Genomic DNA, 20,000 nt, shown 5'->3' with positions numbered 1-20,000 from the left:
ACTACTACTACTACTACTATTACTACTACTACTACTACTACTACTACTACTACTACTACTACTACTACTACTACTACTACTACTCTCTCTTTCTCTCCCCCCCCCTCTCTCTCTCACTCTCTCTCTCTCTCTCTTTCTATGTATCTCTCTCTCCCTGTTTGTTCCTCACACACACACACACACACACACACACACACACACACACACACACATTACTATCACGGTGTGTTATTTGTCCATAATCACTGTCCTAAGCATTGTTACAGTCGAAGACGACCATTTAAAGGCCTATATCCTATTGGTAATCACTGAATCATGTAACTTGCTCTCCCTCTATCGACCGTAACGAATTGGGAATGAACAATAAGTTTTCCCGCTTGATGAATTAGTGTACGGGGTTTAGGGGATTAAACGATTCGCCTGGTGTACAGCTGACTTATGAATAGATGGATGGATGGATGGGTATAAGGATAAATTGATGGCGGGATAGGAGATTTGACAGCCTGCTGGTGACGTTTACAACATTGTTTATTTGTATTTTTGCTCTTTTAGGTGCGCACTCCATTTTTAAAAACTCAAATTATAACCAACGATCTTTAATAAAAATGTACCTACCACGAAAGCAAATGAATCCCATTTGTGACCCATCGTCTCAAAACGGTATTATGTCGGAACGAACCATATGCTTAAAAGCCGGATTTAATGTTAAAATGGTCAAAAATATAAACTGATGGCATTAGTTAATATGGTATCTATTCTCCTCAACAAATCGTAGAAACTCAACACAAGTCTGATATTTCTGGCTATAAATTCAATTTTCAACATCTTAACCAACCCGACTTAATACCGTTTTGAGGCGAAGGGTCACATTTGTAAACTTGCACAACAAACGACGTGTACTTATTTGCAGGTCTGATAACCAAAAAAAAAGTGTTATGGGCTAATTGTTGTAATGAAATGGAAATACTCTCAAACCAACGTAAATATTTTCCATTACGTCAATGTTAAACTAGGACCAAAAGTGGTTTCGGATGTCAAACACCAGGACTCACTGATGATTCCAAAATTTGGATGAAACAACGTTGTTGGAGAAAGTAATAAAAACGACGTGAAAATAATATATACAGTGGAACCTCCCGATTACGACACCTCCGAATAGCGACAACCTCCTGATAACGACATTGACCCGTGGTCCCGATTTTTTTTCTATTTAAGATCAGTAAAAAAAAAAACAAATAACGACGCACTTTTTGATAAAACCTCCGAATAACGACATCATTTTGGCGATTTTCGGCAGTTTCCGTAGATATCTGATACTAAAAATACCGAGTATGAGTACTCAAAGTTTATAGAGCAGTAAAGTTAGGTGCCCCAAACGTAAACAAAGGTCGAGAAGCACGTGGCAAACCACATGTTCCTGTCTTGAATAGAAAAAAATAACCTTTAAAATTTGGCTGTTAGGTGGCAAAAGAAACACATATTCATAAATACTCGATCATGCATCAAATAATGTCTAGATATGGATATTTTATGGAACAAAAGGTAAAATTTTCTAAAATTTATCAAAAGTTACAGTCTATCTATTTTTAGACCAGAGCAAATTGTTGCGCTGGTGTGAACAAAACGAGAATTATTCGTAGCCTGATTTTAGAATAATTTAGCCTTATATTATTATTTCTGCAACTGTTAGATTTTATGTAAACATATTTTCAATACTGAAAGTGTATTGCCTACAACTCAAACTACAAAATTGGGAGACCTATATTGTGTGTAAATTATTCCGGTCCCTAACGGAAATCACTAGCAACTTGTTATTGTTTACGTTTGGGGCACCTAACTTTACTGCTCTATAAAAACGATTCCTGCTTGAACTGATGAGAACGCAGCTTTTGAAACCAATGAGAACGCAGCTTTTTTTTGACGAATCTTGGCTGATACGCATTAATAAAAACCAAGGTATAAGTGTTAGTGTAAAGTAAGCAAGTAAACACAAAATCTTGGTAACTGTGATAGTAGTAGTAAGTAGTAGTAGTAGTAGTAGTAGTAGTAGTAGTAGTTAGTAGTAGTATAGTAGTAATAGTAGTAATAGTAGTATATAGTAAGTAGTAGTATAGTAGTATATAGTAGTAGTAGTAGTAGTAGTAGTAGTAGTAGTAGTAGTAGTAAGTAGTAGTAGTATAGTAGTAGTAGTAGTAGTAGTAGTAGTAGTAAGTAGTAGTAGTAGTAGTAGTAGTAGTAGTATAGTAGTAGTTAGTAGTATAGTAGATAGTAGTATAGTAGTAGTAGTAGTAGTAGTAGTAGTAGTAGTAGTAGTAGTATAGTAGTAGTAGTAGTAGTAGTAGTAGTAGTATAGTAGTAGTATAGTAGTAGTAGTAGTATAGTAGTAGTAGTAGTAGTAGTAGTAAATAGTGTATAGTAGTAGTAGTAGTAGTAGTAGTTAGTAGTAGTAGTAGTAGTAGTAGTAGTAGTAGTAGTATAGTATAGTTAGTAGTAGTAGTAGTAGTAGTATAGTAGTAGTAAGTAGTAGTATAGTAGTAGTAGTAGTAGTGTTGTTGTAGTGGAGAGTAGGATGTTTGTGAGGAGGAATTTTATCTAACTCGCAGCGTCCGAATTACCTGTTTTTGTTTGTTTTAAAGGGTTTTACAGCGCTTGTGACACATCTATGTCATATCAGCGCCAGTAAAAAGGATGAAAATTGGATAGTAAAAAACATTCTAGATTTACAATTGAAATGACATAAGAAAAAGTGAGACAAAGGGGAATGGTTTAAATAGGGAACAGATGTAGATTCCAGGAGCACACTATCAGTGTACTCAGTTCAGATCACCTAAAAGTCTCATCCAGACACACGCACAAGAACCCTCTAAGAGGAATACACTACAATGTTTTGTTTGTTTTGTCAATGTTAATAAAAACTGGTCCCTCGGGCCTTACCACGCCCACTTTGTCCGCCATCTTGGAAACCTCTAAATAACGACACCTCCGGATAACGACATAAAAATTTGGCCCCGTGGCATGTCGTTATCTGGAGGTTCCACTGTATATATATATATATATATATATATATATATATATATATAGAGAGAGAGAGAGAGAGAGAGAGAGAGAGAGAGAGAGAGAGAGATAAAGTTGATGACTGGTCTTTGTATGACCTAAAAGTCTTGTAAACGATGTAAAATTTCAGAATGTGACTGAGTTTCACTGTTTCTACTGGATAACCTGTAAAACTAATCTAAAATGTGTCAAATTATATAATTATGAATTATGATATAAACATGTTATATTTTCTGAGTATCCCTATATAATTATATAATTATGAATTAATTAATAGATGTTATAAACATATTATTACCTCTGAGTTTCCCGTTATACAGTACATCTAAAAAGTGCCAAATTAATTAATTATTATAAAATATATTAGTATCAACATTTGGCTGCAAACAGCCTACCTGTATTTCCTACGCAATAATTACAAATTAATGTTGAGGAATGCAACGGTTACTAGAATAATTTGACAGGAAATACCAATTTTGAAATACGCAATAACAAGTTAATTATGCTACCATATCATTAGATCTATGGTGTTATACGAGATAGTTTGTTTTAGTTTTGGTTTGGATTTGGTTAGGTTGTGGTATTGTTGTTTTGTTTTTTTTTGGTTTTATTATATTTTTTGTGTGCTTGTTTTATGGGGGGGGGGGGGGGGGGGGGGGGGGGGGTTAGGGGGTAGGGTGTAGGTGGTGTTTTTTTTTTGTTTTTTCAAATATTTTTTTACTTGTTTAATTTTTTAAAAATATTCTATAAATATATTATTTAAATTTCTGTTTTGTTTTTTGTTTTTCTATTTTTTTTTTTTTTGTTTTTGTTTTTGTCGGTGTCACATAGTGCGTTCTGTGTGCTTAATGTTTCGTAGCTTGTACACTTACGGAATAAGTATGGATGGTTTTTGTCCAATAAGAGGTTACCAGTGTATAATTATTATTATATTATTATTATTATTATTATTATTATTATTATTATTATTATTATTATTATTATTATTATTATTATTATTATCATTATGTTATGTTATGTTATTATTATTATTATTATATTATTATTATTATTATATTATTATTATTGTATTATTATTTATTATTATTATTATATTATTATTATTATTATTATTATACTATTAGTATTATTATTAACATAATTATTACCATCATTACCATCATCATTATTGCTTTATATTGCATATTGAGGGGGTAAGCCTTGAAGGGAATGATGTTGACGTCACTCGGCTCTTTGTTGTTGTCTATAGACCGCTAGTTGAGTGATAAGTTCTCACGTTAATCCCTCTAACAGGCTATAAACGGTATATGTTATAGTTGTGTGTGTGTGTGTGTGTGTGTGTGTGTGTTAGTAAGCTTCATCTGGCGGACAGAGCAAGTGAGTAGTTTACCTAAACCCACAGCATCAATTTGATGGTAAAAACAGGCAAGGGGTGGGGGTTCTTGGTGATGATGATGATGAGAAGGAGGAGAAGGAGGAGGAGGAGAATGAGAAGAAAAAGGATGTCGAAGAAAAGGAGGAGGAGGAGGAGGAGGAGGAGGAGGAGGAGGAGGAGGAGGAGGAGGGAAAGGGGAGGACGGATAACAGGACAGAGGAAGAGAAGGAGTAAAATAAGAAGACAAGAGGTAATATGGAGAATAAACAGAGAAGGTGATAAAAACATGGGGAAGAGGAGTACAAAGATTACGGAGAGAAGATGGAGAAAGTGGGAAAAGGAGAAAGATTATCAAATATAGAGGGGGATGAGGAGGAGGAGGAGGAGAAGAGAGAAGAAGAAGAAGAAGAAGAAGAAGAAGAAGAAGAAGAAGAAGAAGAAGAAGAAGAAGAAGAAGAAGAAGAAGAAGAAGAGAAGGAGGAGGAGGAGGAGGAGGAGGAGGAGGAGAAGAATAGAAATAAAAAGAATAGGAAGAGGGTGGAGGTGGTGATGGTGGTGGTGGTTGAGGAGGAGGAGAAGAATGAGGAATCAAAAGGAACTTAAGAAAGCAATAATGAAGAATAAACAGCTCATATTATGTCGAGCTGCAAGTCATTTTCATGCAATTATGATTACTGAAAATAAAGACCAAATAAGCGCTCTCGCTAAATTCTGATCAGTATTATTATCTCTTTAAAACCTACAACAAATAAACAAATAGATTAATGAATTAAATACATAATCGATTATTAAATAATCGCGATCGTCGATTATCTCCACACCGTAATATTAATTGTATTGCGAATCCGTATTCTAATTTTAATAACAAAATACAAACCGACAAAGAATGAATGATGAATTAAATCACACATCAAAATATGAGATTTGCTGAGTCAACAATCCAGTTGAAGAACAAATTAATTAAACACACAATAATATAACGATACTACATCATTATCATTAAAATACCACTGTCTAAATTTTTGGTTCCACCTCTGAAAAGTTCCGACGCCACACAATAAAGAGCCCGGTGAGAACACATAGACCTTGAGGGAAGAGAAGAAAACTTCGAGAGACAACTAACTCTCTAGACAGTAACAACAACAGGCCTTGCCTAGCAGCAGCAGCAGGCCGGCCACCTCAGACTGCATACAACAAAAAGAAGAAGAGAGAGAGAACAAAATAATGAAAAACCAGGTACTAGGACTTGGATATACCAAACGCAGTCAAGCAGACGTTACGCGCGTACGCCGATGTATCTCGAGCTGATTGGCGTCGAGTCGATTCGTGGGCCGAGTTGAACCAAAATCACCTCGCCTTATTATTTAATTTTGGCCATGTAGCCTAAATGTTGCTGCTCGAAGCAGAAAATTCCCAACTTGTCAAATTGTGATCTAAATATGTACTGAGATATCTCTAGAAGTCTCAGGTTTAGGGCTATATTGTCTAGTTGAGAGTCATTTTGATAAACCGATATTTTAAGTATAAATTTTCTGATTTTATGGCCAAAATAAATAACAATATGAAATTGAATGTAAGCTTCAATCTAATATATGAAAACAGATAAAATGGACGTTTCGGGTTTCCTCTTTATCAGCAAACAAGATTAATGAAACGCCACTAACACATTATCTCATTCATCTTTAGTTTTTCATTCATCCTGTTTGTTGATTAAGGGGAAACCCGAAATGTCCATTTGATCTGTTTTCGTAATTAAATTGAAGCTTACATTCAATTTCATATTGTTATTTATTTTGGCCATGTAAATGTTGCTAACAAAGGAGCATACTATTTAAATGAGTTGGGTTTTTTTAATGAGGTTTTATATAGAGCAATATCCACTAAATGTACTCAAAGCGCTTTACAAGGGGTTCCTGGCCAACAGCAACATTTAAGATTTAGGTTGGGATATGACGCCTGTTAGACGATGTTATAATTTTTTTTCGGACAGAGACAATGCTGTCAACGGCCAGGTACTCATTCTACACGTGAGTACGGTGAGAGAATGTGAGTAAAGAGCCTTCTCCAAGGACTCAACTTATGCGCTGAGCGAAGCTCGAACCCAGGACCATCCGATCCGAAAGCGAGTGTCATACCACAAGACCAGATAGCCGCACTATTTCCTGCCGATCAATGTCTTTGTTCATTCATTTTAACAACGCCACTATACCACATTATCTCATTCGTCTGTAGTGTTTCATTAATCCTGTTTTGTCGATAAAGGGCAAACCCGAAACATCCTTTTTATCTATTTTCGCATGTTAAGTTGAAGTTTACATTCAATTGCATATTGTTCTTTTTACTTTTGTCAGAAAATCAGAAAATCTCTACTTAAAATATCAGGTTATGAAAATGACTCCCAACAAGACAATATAGTCCTAGACCTGAGACTTCTAGAGATATCTCACTACATATTTAGATTATAAATTGACAAGTTGGGAGTTACTGTGCTTAAGGTGCGGCTATGTGGTCTAGTGGTAATACACTCGCTTTCGGATCGGAAGGTCCTGGGTTCGAGCCTCGCTCGGCGCATAGTTGAGTCCTTCTCTCACCGTACTCAGGTGTAAAATGAGTACCTCGCCGTTAACAGCGTTTTCTCTGTCGCAAAAAATTGCAATATCGCCTGACAGGCGTCATGTCTCGTCCTACATGTTATGTGTTGCTGTTGGCCAGGGACCCCTTGTAAAGCGCTTTGAGCACGTTTAGTGGATATTGCGCTATATAAAAGCTCTAGTTTGTTTTGTTTTGTTGTTTTTTTTTTGGTTTTTTTTTTTTACTGCATAAGCTGCGACCTATTAGTTTGGCAAGATCTTGATGAGGACTATTTACATTGCCAATGCCTCATAAGCTTGATTCGAATTGATTCGTTTCATTATCTTCTTTATTCAACGTTCAGACATATCAAATAATTCCCGTACACCCACATAACACTTTCTGTTTTGTTTTGGACAGACATTTGTATATCAATATATGATTTATTATAATAATAATAATAATAATAATAATAATAATAATAATAATAATAATAATAATAATGATGATGATGATGATGATGATGATGATGAATGAATGATAATGATGATGATGATGATGATGATGATGATGATGATGATGATGATGATGATGATGATAATGATGATGATGATGATGATGATGATGATGATGATGATGATGATGATGATGATGATAATAATAATAATAGACGCTTATAGAGCGCACGGTATCCTCAACAATGAGGCTCTTGACGCTATAAATTACATCAACACAAAACAATATAGAAAGTCCTAGACTACATGACATGAAAAAACAGAAACGTTTTTAAGGATTTCTTGAACACGGACAATGATTTGGATTCCCGGACGCTCTGTGGAATGGCGTTCAATACAGACGGACCAAAATATCGCGTATCAATGATTTGATTATAACCAGTTATCAAATGTTTTTAGACCTGAGAATTATTTACCCTCAACATTTCAAAATTCAAAATCCCTCATTTTATCGCAATCCATAAATTTGCCTTTTTAAGGTTTTGGAATGTTTGACACAAAATCCCTCATTTTATCGCAATCCATAAATTTGCTTTTTTAAGGTTTTGGAATGTCTGACACAAAATCCCTCATTTTATCGCAATCCATAAATTTGCCTTTTTAAGGTTTTGGAATGTTTGACACAAAATCCCTCATTTTATCGCAATCCATAAATTTGCTTTTTTAAGGTTTTGGAATGTCTGACACAAAATCCCTCATTTTATCGCAATCCATAAATCTGCCTTTTTAAGGTTTTGGAATGTTTGACACGTTGAGTGTCTTGATGATAAATCGATATTTCAATTTAAAATTTTATGGCCAAAAATTTGAAAAGACATTTAAAAAATTGAGCTTTTATATAGCGTAATATCCACTAAAATGTGCTCAAAGCGCTTTACAAGGGGTCCCTGGTCAACAGTAACATTTAACATGTAGGACGGAACATGACGCCTGTCAGGCGATATTACAATTTCTCGGACAAAGACAACGCTGTTAACGGCCAGGTACTCATTTTACACACCTGGGTACGGTGAGAGAATGTGAGTAAAGAGCCTTTTCCAAGGACTCAACTATGCGCCGAGCGAGGCTCGAACCCAGGACCTTCCGATCCGAAAGCGAGTGTCATACCACTAGATCACATAGCCGCACATTTTGTTAGTGTATGACTGTCTATGTCAGGGTGAATTTCTCGCTTATCGTATCTTGCAAGGAAACGAAGCAGGAGGTGGGTATTCCTATTTATATCCACGTACGAAACTCAGGTATGAATGAGTACCCGGTTACTGGCATCACATATGCATAAAGAATGCAAGAAGTGTTTCTGGTTTTGTTTCGTTTTTTTTTTTTGTTTTTTTTTTTTTTTTTTTGTTCTTTTTTTTTTTTTTTATATTTTGTTTTGGGTTTTTGATTTTTTTTTTTTTTGATCTTTATTTTTTTTTTGTTTTGTTTTTTCAACTTTTATTTTGCATTTTTCTTCTGTTTTTATTTGTTTGTTTATTTTATTTTATTTTATTTCTTTTTTTTTTTTTCTTTTTTTTAAAATCGTTTTTATATTGTGTGGAGTTTTTTTTTAATTCTGTTTTTTTTTTAAAGTTTTTTTTTTTAAATATCGGGGATTGATGTCGCAAGGCCCGTTGACCACTGGCGATATAAAGTAAATAATTAGATGAAAATGAAGCTATCACCTTCGTACTTGGAGCCAATGTATAAACCATATGTAGCCACTTGTCTGCCTTTGAAATAGGACACCTGTAACGGTCAAAGACGCTCCTACCGTCCAGATATTGAGATAAACAATAAACGTGTAATGATAACTAAAATGGCCTTGATACTTTCCCGGATGGGTGCCCGAGAAACCATGACAAGCTGCCCAGGTCGCACTTATTCAAAAATTTAGTTTTAAAGATGAATAGATATATTTACAAGTTAATTGCGGCTATGTAGTCTTGTGGTATGACACTCGCTTTCTGACCGGAAGGTCCTGGGTTCGAGCCTCGCTAGGCGCATAGTTGAGTCCTTGGAAAAGACTCTTTACTCGCATTCTCTCACCGTACTCAGGTGTAAAATGAGTACCTGGCTGTTAACAGCGATGTCTCTGTCGGAAAAATTGTAATATCGCCTAACAGGCGTCATGTCTCGTTCTTCATATTACGTGTTGTTGTTGGTCAGGGATCCTTTTTAAAGCGCATTGAGCACATTTAGTGGATATTGCGCTATATAAAGCTCTAGTTGTGCATTTTCATGGTTTTCTTACTTTGTCAACGCTCCTCCGTGTTTCGTTTGTTTTAATAGTTATATTATAACTATTAACTAGACCTAGTATAAATTATACGGAATATCTATTTCATAAAAACGCCATGATTTGTATCAGTATTCTGATTTACGCGTCATTACCAAAAGCCAGGTACTTATTTATATATGGGTTGGGTAGGGAAAAGTGCCTTCATAATGTTTCTTCATAAAGAACAATATGCCGTATGTAGCCTTTGTGACTAAACCAATCTTTCTCTATCTCTCTACTTCCTCCACCTCCCCCTCTCACTCTCACCCCTCCTCTCTCTCTCTCTCTCTCTCTCTCTCTCTCTCTCTCTCTCTCTCTCTCTCTCTTTATTATATATATATATATATATATATATATATATATATATATATAATTTCATGGTTTTTGCTTTAATAATTTATATATTTATATATAAATTTGTCATTTATATATATATATATATATATATATATATATATATATATATATATATATATATATTCCCACCTATCTCTATCACCCATTTTTTTCCACGAGTACATTTCGGCCAGTGCACGAACTGACAGGCAACCATCAACCCAATAATATTTGTGTCTAACCAAAACTTATACAGTCTCTGTGTGCGGCGGCTATGAGCTAAAGGTGAGCTAAAGGTTGTTTCCAAGTGATGTCGTATAAAGGTATGTATGTACTACCCTACTGGCTAAAACCAAAAAAAAAAAAAAAAAAAAAAAAAAAATTGGCCAGAAAACTTTTCCTAAAAATATCGATCGATTACAACGACCTTCATCTTGCCAATATCTCTCAAACCTGGGAATTCATTAGAAGTCCCAGGTTTGAGAGTATTTGATGAAAAGAGGTTCATTTTAATCGATCGAATTAAAGGCCGTGTTTTCTGGCCAAATTTTTAAAAATAGTTTTCTCAAAGCATGGCAGTGAAGGTATGTTGTAGCTGCAGATATACCTATAACGATACAGTCACGGCTCCATCACTCGTGCATCTTACATACTTTTTAAAAAATTGAGCTATATATAGCGCAATATCCACTAAATGTGCTCAAAGCGCTTTACAGGGGGTCCCTGGTCAATAGCAACATTTAACATGTAGGACCGGACATGACGCCTGTTAGGCGATATCACAATTTTTTGGACAAAGACAACGCTGTTAACGGCCAGGTACTCCTTTTACACCTGAGTACGGCGAGAGAATGTGAGTAAAGAGCCTTTTCTAAGGACTCAACTATGCGCCGAACGCGAGGCTCGAACCCAGGACCTTCCGATCCGAAAGCGAGTGTTATACCACTAGACCAAATAGCCGCACATACGTACTATAATCCTAAAGACTGGACAACACGACCAGGTAGGAGAGACAATCTGTCCTCTCAAATGACAAGTCTACCACACTGGCCCCAGCCATGCCTCGGTCGGCGCATAGTTGAGTCCTTGGAAAAGGCTCTTTACTCACATTCTCTCACCGTACTCAGGTGTAAAATGAGTACCTGGCCGTTAACAGCGTTGTCTGTGTCCGGAAAAATTATAATATCGCCTAACAGGCGTCATGTCCCGTCCTACATGTTAAGTGTTGCTGTTGGCTGGGGACCCCTTGTAAAGCGCTTTGAGCGACGTTTAGTGGATATTGCGCTAGATAAAAGCTCAATTAAATTAATTAAGTCTACCACACTGGCCCCACCCATGACTATTCGAACCACAATGATTATTTTCAGCCTTCATTCTTTACACCCGGGGAGAACACTGAAACTCACATCATGGACATCCTCAGAAATGACCCACTCGGTGACGGGTATCCCTATTCATCTTTAGGTGCAAAAGTGAACAAAACACCTACCTTTGTATCATATTATAATAACCAAAATTACATGTCCCGTCCTACATGTTAAGTGTTGCTGTTGACCAGGGACCCCCTGTAAAGCGCTTTGAGCACATTTAGTGGATATTGCACTATATCAAGCTCTATTTTTTTCTTTTAAAAAAAAATATTATTTTACAGATATCAATTTATCAGAATGTCTAGCAACTCGAGGAAGGTACTGTCAACTCCGGACTCGTTCGGTTGATGTCCTAGCAACCAGTGCCAGCCAGGGTATAACATCTATCAGCGGCGTTGTGGTCTAGTGGTATGACACTCGCTTTCGGATCGGAAGGTCCTGGGTTCGAGCCTCGCTCGGCGCATAGTTGAGTCCTTGGAGAAGGCTCTTTACTCACATTCTCTCACCGTACTCAGGTGTAAAATGAGTACCTGGCCGTTAACAGTGATGTCTCTGTCCGCAAAAATTGTAATATCGCCTAACAGGCGTCATGTCCCGTCCTACATGTTAAGTGTTGCTGTTGGCTGGGGACCCCTTGTAAAGCGCTTTGAGCACGTTTCGTGGATATTGCGCTCTATAAATGCTCAATTTTTATTTCTATCAATAAGATAGTGGAATGGATTCGTTTTTCTTCCTTATTATATTCGATGAACATCAAACTACTCCTTGGTAGGATAAAGATCTGAAATAGTTTATGAAACAGTGCTAGACAAAGCGGGGAGAACATTACAAGAGAAGGAGAAAAAACCATTCCCCCCCCCCCCCCCACCCAAAAAAAAATCAGCCTACATACTTTTTCAGATCTTTTATCTTACACCAGGGCCTGATCTCTTATTTATTGTCACTTTACTGCTTGGTACTATAAGCAAAATGTATGTGGGGGAGGGGGGGGGGAGGGTTATATTTCTTTTTTGTTTTGTTTTGTTTGTTGTTTTTGTGAGGTTAGGGTCTTTTGTTTCTTTGCTTTTTGGTTGGGGTTTTTTTTTTTTTTTTTTGTTTTTTTTTTTTTGTTTTTTGTTCGTTTTATTTTTGTTTGTTTGTGTTTCCGTAAGTTTTTTCACCAGTCAAATAGGTGATCGGTCCTAACTAAAGAACGATCATGTAAATAATGTTAAACGGACACTTGTTCTTACTTAGTGAAATCTATTTGTCATTGATTTGACACTAATTAGTTAAATTTGTGAAATGTATGTATCATTAAACGTGAAACGTTAATATATCATTATAAATAAATACAGGAATCAGTTTTGGATTAAGGTGATACTACTGTATCTAGATTATGATAATGTTTATAGCTGTCTGTCTGTACAGTACAGGGATGAATGAGTAAAGGTAGAGAGATGTGTTGAATGTTGACTTTATGAATGGCTCAATGACTCATTCATAACTTGCCTTACAGTTCGTTTGCGCATGCCCAGTATCCAATGTAAACGAAAAGGTATATCACGACTCACGGTATGAGTTTTATATTATATTATATATACTTATATTATTTTTTTAATACACATATTATTATCTTAATGGCGCGTAATGTTTTTTCGGATCGTATCGTGATTCAGATAAAGATTAACTCTAACACAAAAGAGACGCTGAGATGCTTAGTATGGAGTATGAATTTACAGCTATCTATGTGTGTTAAAGTAGATATTTTGATGGACTTTTTTTTTACATCTTTTTCTTAATCTGATTTTTTTGTTGTTGTTGTTTGCTTTTTTTTTTCGTTGAAGTTCTTTCCCTTTTTTTTTTTGATTGTTAGGGGAGGAGTAATACTTTTTGCCAAGGTTAAGTGTATTTGTTTCGGGCTGAATTTATTTCATACAAAGTGGGGGGGGGGGGGGGGGGGGGGAATGCCACACTAGCGCTGTACTCTAACAAAATTATTCGAATGTTTTTATCATTATTATTATTATTATTATTATTATTATTATTATTATTATTATTATTATTATATTATGTAGTAGTATAGTTAGTAGTAGTAGTAGTTAGTAGTAGTAGTAGTAGTAGTAGTAGTAGTAGTAGTAGTAGTAGTAGTAGTAGTAGTTGTATGTATGTTAGTAGTTGTAGTGTAGTTGTTGTTGTTGTTGTTGTTGTGTAGTAGTAGTTGTTGTAGTTGTATGTTGTAGTTGTAGTAGTTAGTAGTAGAGTAGTAGTAGTAGTAGTAGTAGTAGTAGTAGTAGTAGTAGTAGTAGTAGTATATAGTAGTAGTAGTAGTAGTAGTAGTACTGTTATTGTTGTTGTTGTTATTATTATTATTATTATCATTATCATTACCATTACCATTATCATAATATATTATTATTATTATTATTATTATTATTATTATTATTATTATTATTATTATTATTATTATTATTATTAATATTATCATTATTATTATCATTTTTTATTATTATTACTATTAATTGGTTTAAAAATCATCAATCTGACCCTAAATGAAAAAAAATTGATTTGACAGACTAAAGTCAAAAGCTGGGACCACGTACCTAATACATGTACCCACATCCTTATAACTCTCTGTCTTAGATCGATTTAAAATGTCAATTATGTTTTACTGGCACCAATAATACAGGCATTTTTTTTCAGCCAACGACAGTAGAAATATTGTATAAAAGCAATGCCCGGAGGTGTGGGGGGTAAATGTTAATGCTTTATTCACCACACGAAGGTATTTGACCTTTGGTGTTGTGAGGTATTTAAGGCGTCAAAACTACATTTACACCTCTTCACACTCTTGAAGACTCGACTGAGTCATAAACTATGTATGTATGCATTGTGATCGAATTGTTTCTGTTATATCTTGACCTTACCTTGCTTTATATGTTTTGTCTTTCTTAAAATTTTGTCTTTGTGGGGATTTGAACTTCTGTGGGGTTTTTTAATTGTTTTTATCCATGCTAAAGCTATATTTAGTTATCTTATTATTATCATCTTCATCATCATTACAACTAATACTACTACTACTACTACTACTACTACTACTACTACTACTACTACTACTACTACTAATACTACTACAACTACTACTATTAATATTACTATTGTCATTATCATTATTATTATTATAATCATTATTACTATTATTATTATTATTATTATTATTATTATTATTATTATTATTATTATTATTATTATTTTATTATTATTTATTATTATAACTATAATCATTACTCTTATTGTTAATAGTATTATCATCATCATCACCATCATCATCATCGTCATCATGAGACCTGCATATATATATATATATATATATATATATATATATATATATATATATATATATATATATATATATATAAACGTCGACTATACACCAATCAGTATAACCTTGACCTTTTCATTTCATATTTCTTGATCACTTTTAATAAATCTAATCAAAACTCATTGACGGTTGTTCGTATGCTGTAGTACTTTGAAAAATAAAATACACGTATTTAACATATTTGGCCAGAAAACTCGCCCCTTCAAATATCGACCGATAAAATGGTCCTCATCTTGTCAAAAGCTATCAAACCTGGGACTTCCGTGAAGTCCCAGGTTTGCGAGCTTTTGACAAGATGAGGACCATTTTATCGGTCGATATTTGAAGGGGCGAGTTTTCTGGCCAAAATTTTAAATATTTCTTTTTTTTCTTCTTAGATTAGCGGTCCTATAATTTGAACTGAATCAATGGGATATTCTATTCTCAAAGAAAGAAAGGAAAAAAAAAAGGTTGTTTTGACAACTTTTTTTATTTTGCTGACTCAGCATTTAATTACTATATTATTACCGGTTGTGAAAAGCTGGTCGTATGAGGTCAGTCTTTTCACATAAAATCCTTTTTTATTATTTATTTCAATGTCATGTCCACATAATAACACAAAGACACTCGGGTATTAGTCTTTCCATTAGGAAGTGACTTTTAAACATTATTGAGAAAATAAAAAAAGAGCTGTCAGACTGTTGTTTGTCTGTGGTCGTGTTAGTTGGGGTCGGTTCTGATGGCTAAGTATGGTAGGGCACTTGACACAGAACCAAAAGGATCCGGTTAATGTATCCTAGTTCAGCCAATATTAATTTAACACATCCCCCCCCCCCTTTTTTTTTTTTAATCCATCAGATCGATCCGAAATCGAATTTTTTTTTTTATCATAGCCCTCTCAAACGTACAACAGACTATCAAGCTCATACCATAACACAATATTTATCATTATAACGAATTACATGAGAATACCATAACACAATATTTATCATTATAGCGAATTACATGAGAATACCATAACACAATATTTATCATTATAACGAATTACATGAGAATACCATAACACAATATTTATCATTATAGCGAATTACATGAGAATACCATAACACAATATTTATCATTATAACGAATTACATGAGAATACCATAACACAATATTTATCATTATAACGAATTACATGAGAAAACAATTGTTTGTTCGATTCATTCGGAAGGAGTGTTTGTTTTCTTTTGTTTTGTTTTTGTTTTTATTTGTTTTGTTGAGTTCTTTTGGGGGGTTTGTTTCTTTCTTTTGTTAGAGGGTGTTCCTCAATGAATAACAAAATTGAATTTAGACAGCTTTACAATGATCAAAGTCAAAGGGTCACATAGTTTACCTTTTAGTTTCAATAATTATAATATAGTCTCTCCAGGCAACCAAATAGACCACAACGACTCCTTACTAAAGCAAGTTCTCTCTATCTATTCTATGACTAGTCTGGGTAATTTAGTTTTAGTATAATACCCTACCTTGAACTCTATAATACCCTTGTAATAATATCACCAAGGTCTGTTTGTAAATAAATCATATTGAATTCATTATTGCACTATTCAATGATAATATGTCGTAAACTTACAAAAAGCTTCTTTTTTTTTTCTTTTTGGCCAGAAAAACAAAAACAAAACAAATCAAAAACACAACAAAATGTCCTTTATGTCCTTTCCCGTTCAAAAAAGACAATTTCCAACTTATCATAGACTTTAAAACCAGAAACTTCGAAAACGTCCCGGGTTTAATTACTTTTCACAAGTTAGGGGTCATGCAAACTATTGAGAAAATGCAACCCAAATTATATAATATGAAAGATAAGTTTTTAGCCGAAATTGTTAAAAAGTCGATGTGTCAATTCACGGTAGATTAATATTTTGTGTGTTATTGTGATGGGAAGAAAAAACCATTGATACCACAATAGGGACAGCTGCTAGTCTTTATAATGTGTTGTTATGTTGTTGTTTTTCTCACTTGACTGCTACTATTATTCTATAGATATAAAGTCGTTAAAGTCAAGTTCAAAGTTCATTTTGAGCGATTTTCGAATTGAATTGAGAAAGCACAAATTTAAGCTGTATGAATTTAATGAACAAATATTTGGACTCGATTATGAGTGCGTTTCGTAAGTTTTAGAACTGTTTGTTTTTGTTTTGTTTTTAAGGGTTTTACGGCGCTTGCAACACATTAAGGTTATATCAGAGCCAGTAAAAAGGAAGAAAATTGGATAGTAAAAAGTTCTAGAATTACAATTAAAGCACCCAAGAAAAAGTTTTTGTTTTGTCTTTATTTGCTTTTTTTTTTGCCTTGTTTTATTATTTTTTTTTTTTGGTTTCTTTTGTTTGTTTGTTTGTTTTTTTGTTTTTTTTTGTTGTGCTTTTATTTATTTTGGGGGGGGGGGGTGCTTCAGTTTCTTTTGTTTTGTTTTCTGGTTGCTAATTTTTTTTTGTTTTCTTTTTCTTTTTTGTTTTGTTTTTATGTTATGTTGTTATCGTAGCCTTCCTAAACGTGGCGTCGCCGGCTTTGTTATATTTTGTTATTTTTCTTTTATTGTTTCTTTTTTTTTTAAATTATTGTTTGTTTGCTCAATCTTTATTTTTTTTTTTTTTTTTATTTTATTTTTTTTTTTTTTTTTAGGGAAAAGGCAGAATGAAGATGTCAAAGCGACGTGAATGAATACCATCCTGCCACTAGACTAATGACACATTTCTTATCGGCCAGTTTGTCAAGAGCTCATCCTAATCTATTAAGAGTAATTTACTACGCATACTACGCTTGAGTTTGTGCAAGTTTTTTATTATGTCGGCAAATGAATGGGACGGGTTGAATCAGAAACAAATGGTGCAGTGTCTTAATTTAAACATTTTTGTGGTTACAGGAGGAGCTGCAGTGAGAGGTAGGAGCACTTGTAAGATATGCATAGATACATGTCCTGGCATTGCACAGTCGGTTTACTTTTGTTTATTAAAAACAAAAACAAAACTGACATCGTAGTTGTTGGCTGAAGAAAGACCCGAAACGTTCCATATTAATTAACTTGTTTTCTCTCTCTCTCTCTCTCTCTCTCTCTCTCTCTCTCTCTCTCTCTCTCTTCTCTATCATCTCTCTATCTATCGATCATCTATCATCTGTCGATCAATCTCATCTCTATCTATCTATCTTATCTCTCATCTATCTCTCTTCTCGATCATCTCTCTCTCTCTCCCTCTCCTTCACTCTTTCTCTCCCTTTATCTCTCTCTCTTTTCTCTCTCTCCCTCTCTCTATATATCTCTCCCTCTCTCTGTTCTCTCTCTTTTCTCTCTCCTCTCTATCTCTCCCTCTCTCTTCTCTCTCTTTCTCTCTCCTCTCTCTTCTCTCTCTCTTTCTCTCTCTCCCCTCTCTCTCTCTCTCCTCTCTCTCTCTCTCTCTCTCTCTCTCTCTCTCTCTCTCTCTCTCTATCTATCTCTCTCTCTCCTATTTTTGTGTATACCCTCCAATCACGTATATTTACTCCAATCTAACATTACCCATCTGGTCTGGTGGTTTGACACTCGCAATGCAGAGTTGAGTCATTGGAAACGGCTCTTGCTTTATTTTCGTTCTCTCACTGTACTCAGGTGTAAAACGGGTACTGTTGTCTCTGTCGGGGAGAAGGTACATAGCTTCCACCAAGGGGGAAAATGTAAAAACCTGAACATTTATAAAGAGCAATATCCACTTCACGTGCTCAAAATGCTTTACAATGGGTCCATAGCCAACAGAAACACTCAGCATGTAGGACAAGGCATGACGCCTGTTAGGCGATATTACACATTTTTGAACATGAGACGTCATCAACGACCAGGCACTCATTTTACACCAGAACATGGTAAGAAAATGTGAGTAAAAATCATTTTCCAAGGACTCAATTATGCGCTGGCCAGAGCGGGACTCGAACCCTGGACTTTCCGATCCGACCACATAGTCGTATGATTTGAATTAAATTTATTCATGCCGTAAAGGGTTAATGTAAGTAGCTATAATTTCATACATAAAGTCTAGTGTAATGATATTACGTTATCAGATTATAGTGGCATGGACGCGGAATGCACAGGGGCGTAAGTGAGTAGAAATCAGAATCACACTACGAACGCCGTAAAAACCCATCCCATCTACTTAAACTATCGCCGTTACGGTGATAAAATAAAATACCAACAGCTATGAAATAAGTGAATAAATGCATGATGATAACACTAGCGACGGCAGACGCAACACAAAATGGAGAATAAGTAGTGTCAACAACAAACAATGAGCTCTTATATAGCGTAGTATCCACTAAACGTACTAAAAGTGCTTTACATGGGGAACCTGGCCAACAGCAACGCTTAACATGTAGAACGAGACATGGCGCCTATTAGGCGATATTCCAATTTTTTTTTTCGGACAGTGACAACGATGTTAACGGCCATGTACTCATTTTACACATGACTGCGGTAGGAGAATGTGAGTAAAGAGCCTTTTCCAAGGACTCAACTATGCGCCGAGCGAGCCTCGAACCCAGGACCTTCCGATCCGAAAGTGAGTGTCATACCACAAGACCACATAGCCGTGCAAGACACGGTAAATTGTGACTCAGAACATGAAAACGGTATGACATAGGAGTGGTTTAAAAATGAATTTATAGTTAATGACATATTTTTTAAAAAACAACAGTTGTCAGATGGAATAGAAGCTTCGATTTTAATTTACGAAGACAATAAAAGATGTAGACGTGTCGGGTTTCCCCTTTGTCAACAAAACACGATGAATGAAACAGTGAGGACCTCTTTAATATTTCATGTATGTTCTATAGCTGACATCATCGCACATCATTTTATATCTATTTCGCTATGACAGGTTACAACATGCCTTAATCACTAAGTCAACATAATATTCTAATAAGGCATATTATGTTTATCCCATAGTCTTTGTGCAGTGAGAGGCGAGAGGTATTATTTTAACCCTGTCCGGAAATTTTCATTGCGTCTGTAATATTGTCTGTTTTAGTCTTTGTCTTGTGTGACTGACAGGAAGGGGAAAAAATGAATGAAAGAGTGGCTTGTATGACGTCACCGGACTTTCCCCGAATAGGTGGCGCTTCGTCTCTGCCCCGCCGTCAGCGGAAGTTGATGAAAGATTGGGTCGGATTTGGG

At 35.0% G+C, this 20,000-nt stretch overlaps 1 protein-coding gene across 6 annotated transcripts in view; it reads right to left on the bottom strand.

Moving 5' to 3' along the window:
- Positions 1-20,000, bottom strand: part of LOC144963337 (uncharacterized) — a 247,965-nt gene that overhangs the window by 90,977 nt on the left and 136,988 nt on the right. Inside the window, exon 1 of one of the 6 annotated variants that reach the window (XM_078897281.1) lies at positions 5,307-5,645. The exons of 3 other annotated variants lie outside the window; for them this stretch is intronic. The gene's annotated coding sequence lies outside the window, so the exon portion shown is untranslated. Of the gene's footprint in view, positions 1-5,306; positions 5,646-20,000 lie in introns of those variants that run through there. 2 more of the 6 variants (XM_078897279.1, XM_078897280.1) reach the window with 2 other exon arrangements.

Source organism: Berghia stephanieae, chromosome 1, assembly GCF_034508935.2.
Source record: "Berghia stephanieae isolate SIO BIC M18660-M18661 chromosome 1, UCSD_Bste_1.3, whole genome shotgun sequence".
NCBI lineage: Eukaryota > Metazoa > Mollusca > Gastropoda > Nudibranchia > Aeolidiidae > Berghia > Berghia stephanieae.
This window is presented reverse-complemented; position numbering and strand designations above follow the sequence as displayed.